We start from the raw sequence: 15982 nt of genomic DNA, 5'->3' as shown, positions 1-15982 counted from the left end.
GGGTCCTGGGATCAAGCCCCGCATCGGGCTCTCTGAACAGCAGGGAGCCTGCTTCCTCCTCTCTCTCTCTCTCTGCCTACTGGTGATCTCTCTTTGTCAAATAAATAAATAAAATCTTTTTAAAAAATAAAATAAAATAAAGGATTCTGGACTTGTTCCTAAGAGCAGTAGGAGGCCATTGAAGACATTTTTTAAAAAGCCTTTATTGAGATATAGTTCACATACCATATAATTCACGCCGAGTGTACAATTCAACGATCTCTTGTATATTCTCACACATATGTCCAATCACCTGGTCAATTTCAGAACATTTTTATCACCTCAAAAAGAAGCTCCGTGCCCTTTGGAAACCACCCCTTACTTCCCCAGCTCTAAGCAACCACTCATCTACTTTCTGGACATTTCATGTGAGTGGAATCATACAGTATGTGTTCTTTTGTGACTGGCTTCCTTTTGACTTCCCATAATATCTTCAAGGTTCATCCATGCTATATGCCATTTCTTTTAATAGGAAAAGGATATTCTATTTTATGGATATACTGCATTTTGTTTACCCACTTATCAGCCGATGGACATTCGGGTTCTTCCTACCTGATTGGCTATTATAGATAATGTTGCTATAAACTTTTGTGCTCAAGTTTTTGTACAGATATATGCTTTCATTTCTCTTGGGTATATACCTGGGAGTGGAATTGCTGGGTCATATGGTAACTCTATGTTTAATAATTTAAGGAACCGCTAGGCTGTTTTCCAAAGTGGCTTGCACCATTTTCCCATTCCCATCAGCAGTACATGAGAGTCCCCCTCTCTCCACGTCCTCGCTAACACCTGTTATCATCGGACTATTTTATTCTAGCCTTCCTTGTGGATCTGAAGTAGCCTCTCATAGCGGTTTTGATTTACATTGCCCTAATCACTAAAGGCTTTTAACTGAGGGCCTGATACAATCAGACTCTTGAAGAGTTCATTCTGGTAAAAGGATCTGAGGACAGAAAGGAGGGCATGAGACTATGGTGGGGGATGCCCCTGCAGCTGCCTGGGGAAGCTGCTGTCCGAGGACATGGCAAGAAGGGAACAGGAGAGAAACAGGGTTACAATCCACGGGGGCTGGAGATCACTAGAGAAGGGCATGAGGGAGGTGTCTGGTGTCCCGTCAACTGCGTGGATGTTGAAGTCCTCACCCAGGGAACACATAAGTATGTGTTTTGATTGTGATAAAATACACATACCATAACATTTATCATCACCACCATTGGCAAATGTACAGTGTTAGTACATGCACATTGTTGGGCAACCGATCTCCAGAACTCTTTCACCTTACAGAACCGAAACCCTATACCCATTAAACAATTCCCCATTCTTCCCTCCCCCCGACCCTTGGCAGTCACCTTCTATTTTCTGTCTCTACGAGTTTGACTCTTCTAGAAACCTCATATGGTATTTGTCTTTGTGTGACTGGCTTATCTCACTTAACATAATGTCCTCAATGTTTATCCATGTTACAGCTCATGATAAGTTTTCTTCCTTTTCAAGGGAAGGCACAGAAATATTTTTTGCTGACCAACAGAAAGCACAGGTTTATCCGAACCACTTTCGTCTTCGATATCATGACTCTAAATTTTCATCTAAGCCTTCTTCAGATTCAGATTCTCAAGATTCTTCCAACTCAGTGATTGCTTTGGCCAGTCTGACACCCTGTCACTCATGACCCAAACTTCCCAACCTTGACCCCTTTAGCACCTTTCAAATTACAGTATAGTTCTCAGACAACCTGAAGGATAAAAGACTTTCATTCGATTTGGATGAAATAACCTACTTGGTTATGTGCAGTCATTTTTTACTGAACTACCTTATCTATCGATGGAAACTGAACACTTCCTCCTGGAAATCAGTCCTAAGCTTTTAATAATTTGGGGCACCTGCTATTCTTCCATTATGCAAAAGTGGCTCCCATCTACCTCCCTTAACTCTGAAAGTCCTATGATCTATTCTGAGAGATCTGGCAATTTCAGCTGCCTTTAATCATCTTGCCTGGCATGTGACAGGCAATCTTCTGCATTCACAATAATTTTATTACTTCATTATAGTGTAATCTTTTAGAACACATAATAAGCAATAATTTAGGAATCCAAATGCAAAATTCAAGTGTCTCCAACGAAATAAGTGACCATAGCAACTGAGGTAGGAAATAGACAAAAGCCCGTTTACACACAGACGGTGATCATCCTCATCGGATCTTAGCCCTTTGCCTACTGGCAGGACACATCCCAGTTTCAGAAACATTAAAACGTTGAGGGAAGATGTGCATCTTAGAATCAAGAAGATATGGTGCACGGAGAGGAAACAGGAACATAAAGAAGATTTATGTACAGTGGCAGAAAGTCCTAACAGGCACCAAAAGAATGAGAAAACCCAGGACAGACAACAACCACACACGGCACTTTTTATGCTCAAGAGTCATTGTGGAGGAACAAGAAATCCCCCATGACTCATGAAACTCCCTGGAGTAAAGGAGAAGACAAGTAATGAGGACTGAGATGAAGATCTGGAATCATCGATAAAAGATCAGAGGGAAAGTACCACATCTGAGAAGTGGGTTGTTAACCTCGCTTACCTCGGAGAAGACCAGTGTGAGGGAGAACACTGTTACTGCTTATAAGAATTTTCTTGTTTTTTGCTACAAGGAACATATGTATGAAAAAAAAAAGTTTTTAAAAAAAAAGGAATAAAAATATTTGAGGAAAAAAACCAAAATGGCCAATATGTTAAAAACAAACAAACAAAAAAAACACAGTTATTGCTGGTGTGGAAATGTGGGAACCATAGTTCCCTGGAAATAAGCACCTTAGGGCAATTCGTGTCCTGAAAATTGTGACTGTGGCATCACTGGCCACGGAAGCCTTGCGTGATCTCCAGTGTCACCTGCGTTTGCTATAACGCCGGGCTCAGCGAACAAGCCCCTGTCCGGCCGGTGCTCAGGGCCAGGTCTGCAGCTGCTCTCTCTGCAAGTCGCAAGGAGCCTGGCTGAGGAGAAGATCAATGGTAAAATGGTTTTTGGAAGGAGGATGCCTCGTCTGGAGCCCACGAGTCACTGCGAATGCCACTCACACACCCCACAACCATCTTCAAAGAAAGGAGCAGAGATTCATGAACTTGGCTTTACAGTTGGGCTCTCCCTCCTCCGGTGCCGTGGGCGCCTAGCGTGGCTCACACCAGTTGGTCATTTGGGTTCCCTCTCATCTTCTGTGGAGGGAACCAGAAGGGTTTATAGATCTGCCTGGTGGTTTCCTGTGGTCCCGAGGCCGGTGCCTGGAACACAAAGGGAGCCTCCCCGTTTGCTTTGGGTGGAAACAGAGACAACTCTCTACAGGATTCCCTTTTCTAGATTCAGTGAAGTTACTTGTTCTTACAAATGGGTCAAATTTACCATCAACACCACCAGAAATCACAGGGACTTCCTCAACGGCATTCTAAGGGGAAAAAACAGGCCCATCCATGGAAGCCACGAGGCTGCGTTCAAGTCCAGGGGCATCACAGGATCCTCCACCCTTCTGCTCACTTCTGCCTTATGAGCCCCGAGGGCTAGGGTCTGGGTGCATGGGCTGGGGTTCGGGGCCTGGCAAGAAGTAGGAATGAGCAAGAGAAGATTTTGCACCGAGGCATCCAGTCTAGCTCTGGAAACAGCCCCTGGCACGTCACGGGCCCCGCAAACAGGCTCATTGCTCCTGATGGATGGAAGAGAGGAGTCGCCTCCACTGGAGTGGATGACAGGCGAGACCAGAAGCGAGGCAACAGGCAGCCTGCCGAAGAGCCAAACCGTCATGGGTGACGGGGCCTGAGCTGGCGCAGCCCCAGAGCCTGAGGCCCGGGAAGCCCATGGAGGCCTCCCAGGCCAGGGCGCAATCATGAGTCGTGCACGGGATTGTTGGGCAGGGCCCAGGAGGGAAGCCAGCCTTGCTGCCCTCCAGCAAGGACTTCTCTTGTGACCTGGCCAGGCTTTGGCTGCAGGAGTCCTGGGCACCAGTCAGAAAGAAACCAGCATATCTTAGAAAGCACGCTCAGAACGGGCCAGGCTGTCCAGCTTGTGAAGGAGGAGGCCATGGTTCAGAGGACAGACTGGTGTCTCTCGTCCCTGGCCTCCCAGGGGTCCACAGCTGAGAATGAGGCCCTGACCCCCAGGGTCTTTTCCTGTTCCCACCCTGGTCAAACACATGGAGACCGAGAACACAGGTGTTTTCTGGTGCTGGGAACCCGGAGGAGATTTTCTGAGCAAGCACAGCGGTTCTCTGGTCAACAAGACCAAAGCAGGAGCCGCCATGGCAGGAGACGCCATAACGAGGAGGGGCTGGAAGGACCAGGGCCCATTAAAAGCATGGCGAGTGTGCTAACCGGCAAGGATGGGAGGGTGAGGGGGCAGGTGGGGCGCCAGTTCCATGAGCAGCCAGGCTACAAAGAAAGGCCAGGAGTGAACACTGTGGGATCTGAAAATGTGGAGGCTGACACGGCGGGAGAGCCAAGGAAAGGGAGTGGTCAGACATGAAGCCGGGCCCTTGCTCTGTGTGCCCAGAAGGACAGTACAGGGAAACCAGGAGAAGAAGCACCACCACTGCTGGCTCAGTAATGGGCTCGGTTTTGGCTCTACAGAGCTCTGTGTCTGTAGAAGGAGACATTGGATCCAAATGTCTGTCATTCTGAAGGTGGGGTGGGTGATGGGAGTCTAGTCCAGTGCAGAACTTAACAGTAACAGGTGTGGACAACTGATCTACCTTATGGGCTCACCCAAACTTAGAGTCTATACTCTTAAGGATCCACATAGGATCCTTAGAGTCTATACCCTTAAGGATCCACATAGGATACATGACACCCTTTGCTTTCCTGTAGAGAAGGTGGTTGAACCAACACCATTGCAGGGTGGTATGAAAGCATGGCAAGTAATACCCCACCAATGGCCCTTCATTCAGCATTAACTGAGCATTTACTGTGTGCCAGGCATTAAGCACACTGTCCCTGATAGCCTTTCTCCCTTTCCTTCTCTTAGTAATAAAACCACTTTCTACCTGTGGTAGATAGATTAATGGCCCCCAAAGGATATCCATGTCCTGACCCCAGATAAAGGTGAATATGTCTCCCCATGTGGCAAAAGGGACTTTGCAGGTGTGAATAAGTAAACACTGGGGTAGGGAGATTCTCCCCAATCATCCAGGTAGGCCTGATGTAATCCCAAGTGTCCTTAACAAGAGGGAGGCAGGTGACCTGAGTGACAAGAGGTAGGAGATGGGACGACAGAATCAAGAAGTTCGAATGATACAATGAAGCAAGGGCATACAAGTGCTTCTAGAAGCTGAAAAAGGCAAGGACACAGATTGTGCCCTCACAGCCTCCAGAAGGAGCCAGGCCTGCCAACACCTTGGCTTTAACAGGATTCATTTTGTACTCATAATCTCCAGAACCAAGAATATATTTGTGTTGTTTTAAGCCACTAAGTTTGTGCAAATTTGTTGCAGCCATAATAAGAAACTAATAAACCACGACATTAAATCCAAGCTGGAAACCTGCCATCCAACTAGAAATCAAACGTAACCATCCTCCTTTGCAGCTGGTGTGATTGTGTGACTAATTTCTAGACAACAGGACTGAACAGAAACAATGGATACTGATCTCGGACGATCTTCAGCTTTAAGACAAGCTGTGTGCTCTGAACTTGTGCACTTTCTCTTCCCCCCAGTAGACTGGAATGTTGTTATGGCAGTGACCCTGTTCCAACCACACCAATGTGGACGACTGCTATGAATGGTAGAACAACAGGAGCTTGGATCCCTGAATGACCTCGTGGAGCAGAGATGCTCCACCAGCCTGGAATAGCCAGAGCGTTGGCTGAAGGGAAATAAATTTTTAACTTATTTAAGATACTGTATTTTAGAGCCTCTTTATTATAGCCACTTACCCAGAACCCAAACACATTGCCTAAAGGGAGTCCCAATTTATGCGGACAAACAAACACAGAAACAGATCTGTATACTATCATAGGATGATGGTCAGGTACAGAAGTGGGGAAGGTGCCCAGTGGTCCAAGGGGCCCCCAGGGTGGAAAGGAGCTCTAGATTGGGATCCAAGACCTCAGATGGCTATTCATTCAACATAAGCCCTCGGTCCAAACTCTGTTGCCTTAAAGCCTCTAAAACAGAGGTAGACCTAAAGATGAAATAGCCATTTCACATGGCCAAGAAGACAACCGTCCTAGCTGAAGCCCAACTGTATAACCATTGCTCAAGTCCCGCCATCACCACTGGTTGTTTTCAGCTCAAGAAAATAGGGATGAGACACATTTGTGCCTCCAGACTCAGGCTCCTGACCAAAGGGTGATGGCTAGCAACCTCCACACTGACCACCCCCAGGACAGAGCTTGATCCAGACAACAATTTGGTCAAAAATGAAGAGGGCAACCTCCACAGTGACCACCTTCAGGACAACAGCTTGATCCAGACAACAATTTGGTCAAAAATGAAGAGGGCTACTCATCGCTTTTCCCATATTAATAACCTGAGGCCATTTACAACATCTTCTAGGCATTCAAGCATTGTTGCCAGTTTTTTCAGAAGTTTTTTCTGATTTTTGTAATGGTCGTTGGCTACTTTTTCTCTTTTTGTATAGCGCTTTTATTTTCAGTCAATTATGCCTGATCTGCCTATATATAGAGAGAGAGACAGAGAGACAGAGAAAGAAAGAGAGATTGAATGAAATGAACCCAAAACGCTTAAGGACAGGATCTGGAAAATGGTCTTAATACACAAGTCAAATCATATCATTTCTCTGCTCAAAATGCTCAAGTGCCACATGGCCGTAAAGCTCCCGTCACTGGCCCGCTAGTGAAGAAGGAGGGCTGATTTATTCCTTGTTCACCGTCTCCCTCACTAGCAGGCAAGCTCCCTGCAGACAGATGTGTTTGCTCACTGATGCAGCCCCACTGCCTCCACTAGGACCTGGCAAGTAGTGAGTATATGGATTAGTATTTGTTGAACAGAGGAGTAGATCACCCAAACCACCGAGATGCGAAACGCCAGTAACAGGGACTACTCGGTTTTTGCCAGCTCATCATTTGGAACCTGATTTTCACCTTGATCCCACTGTCTGCCCACCCGATTTGTTCTAGAACAGCTCGTTTTAGGCCGAACCCGCTGACCCTGCCATGGCGGCACTTCGCCTGTCCAGCTTGACACCTGGTTCCCTAACCACATATTTGTTTAGAAAGCAGATCTGACTCCCCAGACGAAACTCACCCTACCGCAACACACCTTTACTGTGAGGTGCTTTGCTGGAAAGCCTGCCTGCCGCTGGCAGCTGGCATAATCAGGAGGTTGGTAATACCAGAGCTCAGGAAGGCTGCAATTAGTACTTGACAAGCACTTTATGGTCCGCAATTTAAATGTCTATGGCATTGTAATTCAGTTCCTCAATGAGGCAAACATGATACTAACCTCATCTAGGAAACTGGATGAAATGCCTCCTTAGTTGATGGCCTCCTAATTAGGGCACGTGGAGAGGTGGGGCTCCCCAACCCTCCCACCTCCAACTTTGGAGAGCGCTTTCCCTTTAGCACCCTCCCTAAGGCACGTGTCAGTTGCGGAAGACTCCTGCGCCCGTGGATGGAGCACCTGCGCACCTGCTGGGGAAGCACGAGAGACGGTTTTGTTTGTTGTTTGTCCACCAGGTCTCACTTTGGCTGAGTCACTTTGGCTGAGAGGAGCAACTGTGGGTGATCTCGAGGACAGTCCCCGCCCACTCTCCCCAGGTGTTGAGGGTCTAGAGCTGCAACTATGACATCATCCACCTGCCCCACTGAAGTAACCCTTGGAAGTGTCGCAGTTCATATAGGGGATGCTGAAAAAGCACTTAATAAAATTCAGCGCTCATTTCCCGCTTCAAAGAAAAGCAAACCCTCTTTAGTAAATGAGAAAGAGGGTACTCCCCGGATGCGAAAACGTCGGTCACACGCGTGCCCAGCAGTCACTGCGGCAAACAAGATGCCTACACACATAACGTCTACCCAGTTCTGTGCTCAGAGTTGACGACAGTTCAAATCCATGGACAAGGGGCACCTGGGTGGCTCAGTGGGTTAAAGCCTCTGCCTTCAGCTCAGGTCATGATCCCAGGGTCCTGGGATCGAGCCCCGCATCGGGCTCTCTGCTCCGTGGATAAACCTGCTTCCTCCTCTCTCTCTCTCTGCCTGCCTCTCTGCCTACTTGTGATATCTCTCTCTGTCAAATAAATAAATAAAATCTTAAAAAAAAAAAAAAAGAAAAAGAAAAAAAAAATCCATGGACAAGAAAGCCAAGTGAAAACACTGGCATGGGGCACCTGGGTGGCTCAGTGGGTTAAGCCTCTGCCTTCGGCTCAGGTCATGATCTCAAGGTCCAGGGATCGAGCCTCCCGTCAGGCTCTCTGCTCAGCAGGGAGCCTGCTTCCCCATCCCCCACCTCTCTCTGCCTGCCTCTCTGCCTACTTGTGATCTCTGTCTGTCAAATAAATAAATAAATATCTAAAAAAAAAAAAAACAAAACACTGGCATGAAAGAGGCTAACATAAGTATTGCTGCTTACTAATAACACGACCGGCTACCTGGAAAACCAAGCAAGCCCGTGGGAAACTGTTAGGAACACTGAGAACACTCAGTCAGGGGGCTGGTTACGAACGTAATAGTTACCCATCAAAGTTTCTACCTACCAGCAACAGTCAGAAAACACAATGACAAAGAAGAACCACTATAAAGTAAAAGGATGTCACTCACAATAGGAACAAAGACATAAAACGCAGAGCTCACCCTCGTGAAACAAGAAAGATTTACATGAAAAGGACCCCAATATCTGGAGCTGCTCAAGAAATGTATGTTGGATAAATAATTACCAATTGTTCCAGAGGGCTATAAAAGAGGTAAGAGTGAAAAAAAAGATGTCCCCTCGGGGTTCCTGAGCTGGATGAGTCATATTATTATAAAAGTTTTGATTCTTCCCAAATTCCTAAGTTCAACAAATTCCAATCAGAATATCATCTGTATTAGTATTGTATTTAGCATTTAACAAATTGACTTGAAGTTTCTAACAGAAGGATCAACAGGTGAGGATAGTTAAGAACATCCTTGAAAAACAGATGTATTGTTATTGTTTGGGTTTGGTTTCTTTGTTTGTTTGAGAGACAGAGAGTAAGTGAGAGGGGCCGAGGGAGAGGGATAGAGAAAATCCCAACCGGGGTTCGATCGGACAACCCTGAGATCATGACCTGAGTCCAAATCTAGAGTCGGATGCTTAATCAACTGAGCCACCACCCAGGCGTGCCCTGAGAAATACTTTTATTGTTAAGGAGAGGACTTGACTTATTGGATACTGCAGTGTGACATAAGGCTAAGGTAATTTAAATAGTGGGGCACTAACCCAGAAAGTGTCAGACACACCTATGAAACAGACCAGAAAATTCAGAGACAGACCAGCTACATATAAGGTGTCCTATCCAGTAAGCAGAGAAATACATTATCAACAAATAACACCGGGACATTGGCTTGCCCGTTTGGAAATATCATTGCTTGTTCACTTTATAAAAAAATCTATTCTAAATGTATTAAAAGGTGAACTATTAAAAAATTAAACTATTATTGTAAGCAAAAGAAAAATACATGTATTATTAATACATATTAATATATATTTAAAATTATATTACTTTAACATATAAAAATGTAAAAATCAATTTCACAAATCAGTAAGAAGGAGTTATGCTATTAATGAAAATAAGCTAGCGATAGGACAAACCAATTCACTAAATCAGAGGCCCCATTCAACACTGAAATACATTCAACCTTTCCGATAAACAAAGAAGTGACAAAATAAAAGCTTATTCCATTGTCCAATTGGCAGAGCTTTTGTTTTTATGTTTCAGTTAATAATATCTCCCAGTTGTGTGCTCCAATAAAACACCCCCACCCCATCCGTTGTTGTCTGAGGTTGGCTTAGCAATAGCAGGGCCTGCAGGCAGCCAAGTGGGCGATGATGTCCTCTAGGTCCTACCCCTTAGGTCTTGGACAAGTCTCTATGGCCTCAGATCTTGTCTCTTGAAAGAAGGATATTAATAGTTCCTACCTATGTTATGAAGACTAACCAAGATGATGCATATAGAAGCACCTGACTCTGGTCCAGAGTAAGTTTTGCAGAAATGGCAGAGAGAGTTTTGTATCCCCTTTGACTCAGCCAATGCTAGAGTCTAAGGGACTAGAATTGTGAAGAAGCATGCACATTTTGTTTCAAGGCTGCATGGGCAGCAGACACAACTCACAGGTTCCATAAGAGAAGATTACCCAGATAACCTGTGTCCTCGTGGAATACTGGGAAGTCATTTAAAATAGGGAGTAGAGGCTCTAACTTGGTCCAGATTTTGAAACACCCTTCATGATATATGGTTAAAGGGAAAAAGCCGGTAACCAGCAGCAGATAATCTGAATTTTGCTTTTTAAAAGTGTGATGATGATGCCACAATATCAACAGAGATTATGTTAGAGAGTAGGGTGATAGTGATTTTAATTTTCTTCTTTTTATTTTCATTTTACAAATTTTCTTCAATACACATAAATTACTTCTATAATAAGATAAAAACACTACCAGTTATCTCGGGGTTTTTTATGCAAACTCTCCGAATATGAAAGTTGGTTGTTAGGGTGGCTTTTCAAAAGATGCAAATGAGCTTGTCAGTATGCATTTCCCTTCCCAGCTGGGAAAGGTCCAGCCGCGGAGATGGACTCCATTAGCGTGATATTGACAGAAGTCCCAAACAGAAATTGCCCGCAGTACTCAATGGTCTCTATTTATTCCTCGGTACATTTGTCCTCATTCTGGAAAAGGGGGCTTGTGATTCCAAGATAGCATACCTATCCCAAAAGATCAAAACCCAGTATAGTTTGCAATGCTCTGTGTTTTTGAAAACTGTTACTCCAGAGTGAGAACAGCGTCTGTGGTAGAGAGAGACCGTGCCCCAGCCCAAAGCTTCTCTCTCTCCTTAGCAATCTGTGCACTGTGCGGTAGCCTCGACCTGAATTCCCTGGCCTCAGGAGGAAATTCTGTGCTTTCCTCAAGGCCAGTGGCCACCTCACCACCCCCTCCCCAGCCTGCCTGATCCAAGGCAGAACAAACTCTTCTGCAGGACAGGATGGCCGTTCCAGTCCTGGCTCCTCCGTGGGGTCTCATCTGTGTGTTTGCCCGCCAGCTCCCTCCTGTCTGCAGGCTGCTGGCCTCAGGACGACTGGATTTTCCCCATGACCAGTCTGAGGGCACCATCCCATAGACCCACTGGCATCTTTTAATAAGCATCTTTTGGTGGGTGCCGGGGGGGGGGGCTTGCACCCTGAAATGAAGCCAAGGTTAACAACAAAAGCTTTGCGTTAGTCTGTACTCAATGGTCATTCTGGCATCGACTTTCCCAGCACAGTCCCCAAAAGAGGTGCCATCCTCAGAGGACCCAGGGACTCCAGCCCACCTGGGTGGCCCCATTTACACACGTCTGCTGAGCTGCAGACCCCACATGCTCCCAGGATGCATAATGAGTCACGGTCATTCGTCTCTGCATACCTACTGCCTTTATGCCTCAACAACTTTGTCCTGTCCCTGGCTTTCTGAACCCAAGTGCCAGCTGACACAGTGAACCCTGGAAAAGAAATCTTGGAATCCTGGAGGGTGAATGTACTAAGCGAAAATATATTTTTTGGCTAGTCCTTCTAGCTAGCTTGATATCCTCAGCAAGATTTGAGCAGTAGGACTTCTATGACTTTATTCAAATCACTGATCAGAGAATTAATATTTAAGTTGTATATATATAGTATATAGCGTATATTTATGTGCAGTATGACTTCTACAGTCGTATTCAAATCACTGACTAAAGAATTAATGTATGGGGGCGCCTGGGTGGCTCAGTGGGTTAAAGCCTCTGCTGCGGCTCAGGTCATGGTCTCAGGGTCCTGGGATCAAGTCCTGCATCTGGCTCTCTGCTCCAGTGGGTAGCTTGCTCCCTCCTCTCTCTCTGCCTGCCTCTCTGCCTACTTGTGATGTCTGTCAAATAAATAAATAAAATCTTAAAAAAAAAAGAAGAATTAATATATGTCTTTCTTTTAAAGGAAGAATACATATTTGATATTAAAGGCAAAGATCCAAGTCCTGAGGACAACCACCCCAGGCTACTTGCAGTTTATTCCCTTCTGGGTTTGAGATCCAAACAACTAACAGATGCACCTAAATGGACCGTGTCCTCTCCCTAGTTGAAAAGTTACAAGAGATTTTGTCAAAGGCCTCCACAGAGTTCACGTTTGCCAGGCTCCCAGCTCTCTGTACCTCAGTCTTCTCATCTGAAAAATGGGAGCAATGAGAATGCTTATCTCTTCGGGCCTTGATGAGAAGAAGAAGATTTACCACATCAAGTGCTTAGAACAGAGGCTAAACCCATAGAATGCTCCCCTGTGGACGTCAGTGATGCCTCACTGAAGGGACGGCTTCACTCAGCCAGGTTCATGCCTGCTCCCAGGGTGCCTCAGCAATAAGCCAGGATTCCCACATCCCAGGTTCCGGAGGGATCTTGTACAGCTCCAAACAAGAAGAGCTGCCCTGGCGAAAGCAAATCATGGCAGCCAGGGCAGAGACCAGGGCTGTCTTCTGAAATATTCTCTATTCCAGACGTCTCCTAACCTAGCTTTTCCCCAAGTCACAACGGCGGGGGCCTGTGGCTATGTTGTGTTCTTCCTAACACTATTACGCCAATTATGATTATTTACACCGCACGAAGATCTGAAAGTTCGTAAACTGGCTTCTTATACACATCCGGAATGTTTTTAGGATATATTATTGGCTCGCTCTGGTGGGTTCTAAATCTCTTGACATCCCAACTTCTAACTTACACAGGATGAAAGAATCCAACTGCCTGCTTTCTGCCCTGAAAAGCAAATCCTGACTCAAAAACAGGAATAGACACTTCAGTCTTTACATCCACTGCCCTATTTCTTCCCCCAAACCTAAATGAGACCTACTTTAGTCCCCATTATTTTCACAACGCTGCTTTTTTGATAACTTTCATGATTTCCTTCCTCATGAGTTCAGACAACTGACACTGTAGGGCTCTCTCACAGAAACACTTAACAATCCTAGATATTCCTCTCTTGGCTTCTCTCAAGGGCTTTCCAGCGCTATTATCTGATTGAAGCATAAAATCACCCTGGGAGGGTAGTCAGAGAAGGTGCCCTCTCCATTTTACAGATAACGAAAGCGAGGCTCAGAGGCCCCGGTTCCCTTAAAAAGACCCCGGGGCTCCAGCCTTCCAACATCCTGAATTCGGAACACACTCTTCTCTCCCCTTCAGCCGTTCCGGCTCCCATTCTCCAAACACCCAGAATGGAGTCATTTGGGTCAAAATCCAATTGAGTCTTCCGACATCGACTTCTTTATCAGTGGCTGTGAGAAAGCACGGTGTTGCTCTGTTCCGAAGCTCTTTCCATCCAAATGGGTTTTAGGAGCAGCCCTTCACCGGTCAGAGAAGTGATCTGTGGCGGGCTGGAAAGGGGCTGGAACTCGGCAGGTCTCAAAAGGAAAGGCGCCCCCAGAAGTCTCCCATCTCCAAACCCAGAGCCTCCTGCTGGGAGGGTGGAGGGAGCCCCTAATCCTTGCCCGGCATCCAGCCACAGTGGAGCAGAAACAGGGTCCCCAGCAGGAGCATGGTGTGCAGCACAACCCCGGTCCAAAGGATACACCTCTGGCCACACAGGTCCCCTGTTATCCGGACAGACACCCGGAGCCATGAGCGCCCATCCCCTGCCCTCTGATGGCACGGCCAAGCCGGCCGGCCGAGCTTCTGGCTGCTAGCCTTCTAGGACAGTGATTCCAGCACGGATCCCGGCTCCTCTCTGCTCCCCTTCATCAAGAAAGCCATTAAGGGAAACGGAAAGCTGAGTGCATCTATGAGGTCCACCTACAGACCCAACTTGGAGTAAGCTTTGAAATCACTCCTGGGCCCTCTTCAGGCCCTGAGTCATTTTTCGATTGTTAAAATTAGATTGGTCTCACAGCAGACTTCTGAATCTAAGTGGTGTCAAATGAGGCTGGGTCCTGTTCCCATTCAGCGTTCTCAGGCATCTGCGGTGTGCACAGCCCCAGCTGGGCCTTTGAGGACACTTCCTCTCGTCCTTGCCTTCCAGCCACCCACGGAGCGGGTCTCACATCCCGATGGTGCAGGTGGAAAAACGGCCTCGGTGGGTTAGGGGTCTGCCCAGGGCCACACGGCAGGAAGTGACGAGGCCAAGATTTAACTCCAAATCTGCCTGATCCCCCTTCTTTCCCCTCTGCCCTTGTCTTTGTGATGCCCCTGGAGATGACCTTGCCCAGCTCCCACGTGACAGGGCCGTGTGTCCTTCTGCTTTAGCCAACAGGAAGCCTCTGCTGCCAGCAAGAGTCAGAAGCCAGGACCGTGCAGGAGGCTCTGGCGAGCATGGATTGATTTTTAAAATATGCTTTTAGACACGGCTGGCCCAACGGTGCTTGCATTTCCAGGTCTTCCAGCTCCCTCCCCCCAGTGTCTCTCGTGGCTGGCCACCTAGCTGCCTGCTGCCTCTGAACGGCTCAGCATCATCCTTTCAAAGTTCCCCCCCACCCCCACAGGGTTCTTTCATATCTTCCACCTATGTCCTTCAAGGCCAGCTTCAAGGTCAGCTGCTCTGCCAAGCCCTCCCAGGTTGTAGGCTTTACGAGTGAGAGTTCATCTCCTCCTTGTCACGTGCCCATGGCCCTTCCTTGTGTCTCCCCAAGGAGTATGTACAAATCAGCCTCCTATCAGTTATTTGACACACACGGTATGGTACTTCCTATGCATCGGCCAGGGCTAAAGTCTTTGGCAAACCTTAAGTGAGTTAGTTTTTATAACTGTCTTGTGAAGTAGGTACTATTGTCACTTCCTTTGTACAGACAAGAACACTGGAAGATGGGAACTGACGTGGTTTGCCCCAAATCAACACAACTAGTAAGCAGAGGCCAGGCGGTCCTGCTCCAGAGCCGGTGTTTGCTCATAAGCACTCCACTAGGGTCACCTGCTTGCATGGGAGTTGTCTACACTGTCCTGTGAGCCCTCCAAGGGCAGAGGTCATGTCACATCCTGCCCAGATGCTCACAGCCTGGCATAAGGCAGGACCTCTGTGTTCGATCCTGAACGGAGCGCCATGTCCGGCATGAGATCACCTCTCCCGTGTGGCCAGCGGACAGTGGTCGGCAGTACAGATCCTGGCCCCAGCTTCCAGCCACTCGGAGCACCTGCCTTCCTCCTATAGGCAGTCACGTCTGGCAGTCCTCCCTGAGATGCTTAGGAGGATGACATGAGAAGCATTTCATCATCCGTGAAGCCGAGAGCATCTCTACGCACGCCTCACCATCTAAAAGGGTTCCTCCCTCTCCAGGGCTTGATCCTTGGGGTCCTCCTCCAAGGATGGAGGACTCCCCCGGCTTCTGGCTGGATCCCAGCAAACCCAGTCAAGAATGCAGGACGAAAGACCCTTCCATCTGGAGAGAGTGGAGGGAGAGGGGCTACAGGTGGTGCCAAGTAGAGTACTTACAATCAGTAAGTGCCCACTTACTGCCTCCCATGGGCTTATCATTCTGAGCCTCAGTTTCCCCATCTCTAAGTGGAGCTAACAGAATTCCTCTCTTACCAGGTTGTTATCCTGATGATGCATTCGGAAGCTAGAGTAAACTCTGGCACTGCACAAAACTCACCATTCTCGTTTAATTGTTGAAAGAATACCTACTGAATAAGGTTATTAGAAGAACTACATTAGAAACCAACTGCACTTCTCCCTTTACCAGACTGGAGCACAAACAAGGTCACGTGTCTTTGAATGTTCCAAGATGACAGGGACAGGCATCTTCCCAGCGACACCTGGCCCAGTGCCCCCCAGATCCTGGGGTAGCCTACATTATATCCC

The 15982-nt window shown here is 47.1% G+C and overlaps 1 protein-coding gene across 1 annotated transcript in view; it reads right to left on the bottom strand.

Moving 5' to 3' along the window:
- Positions 1-15982, bottom strand: part of GABBR2 (gamma-aminobutyric acid type B receptor subunit 2) — a 340230-nt gene that overhangs the window by 309810 nt on the left and 14438 nt on the right. The window lies entirely within an intron of this gene.

Source organism: Mustela erminea, chromosome 12 (assembly GCF_009829155.1).
Source record: "Mustela erminea isolate mMusErm1 chromosome 12, mMusErm1.Pri, whole genome shotgun sequence".
In the NCBI taxonomy this organism is placed as follows: Eukaryota; Metazoa; Chordata; class Mammalia; order Carnivora; family Mustelidae; genus Mustela; species Mustela erminea.
Note: the sequence above shows the minus strand (reverse complement) of the source record. Positions and strands in the feature narration are given on the sequence as shown.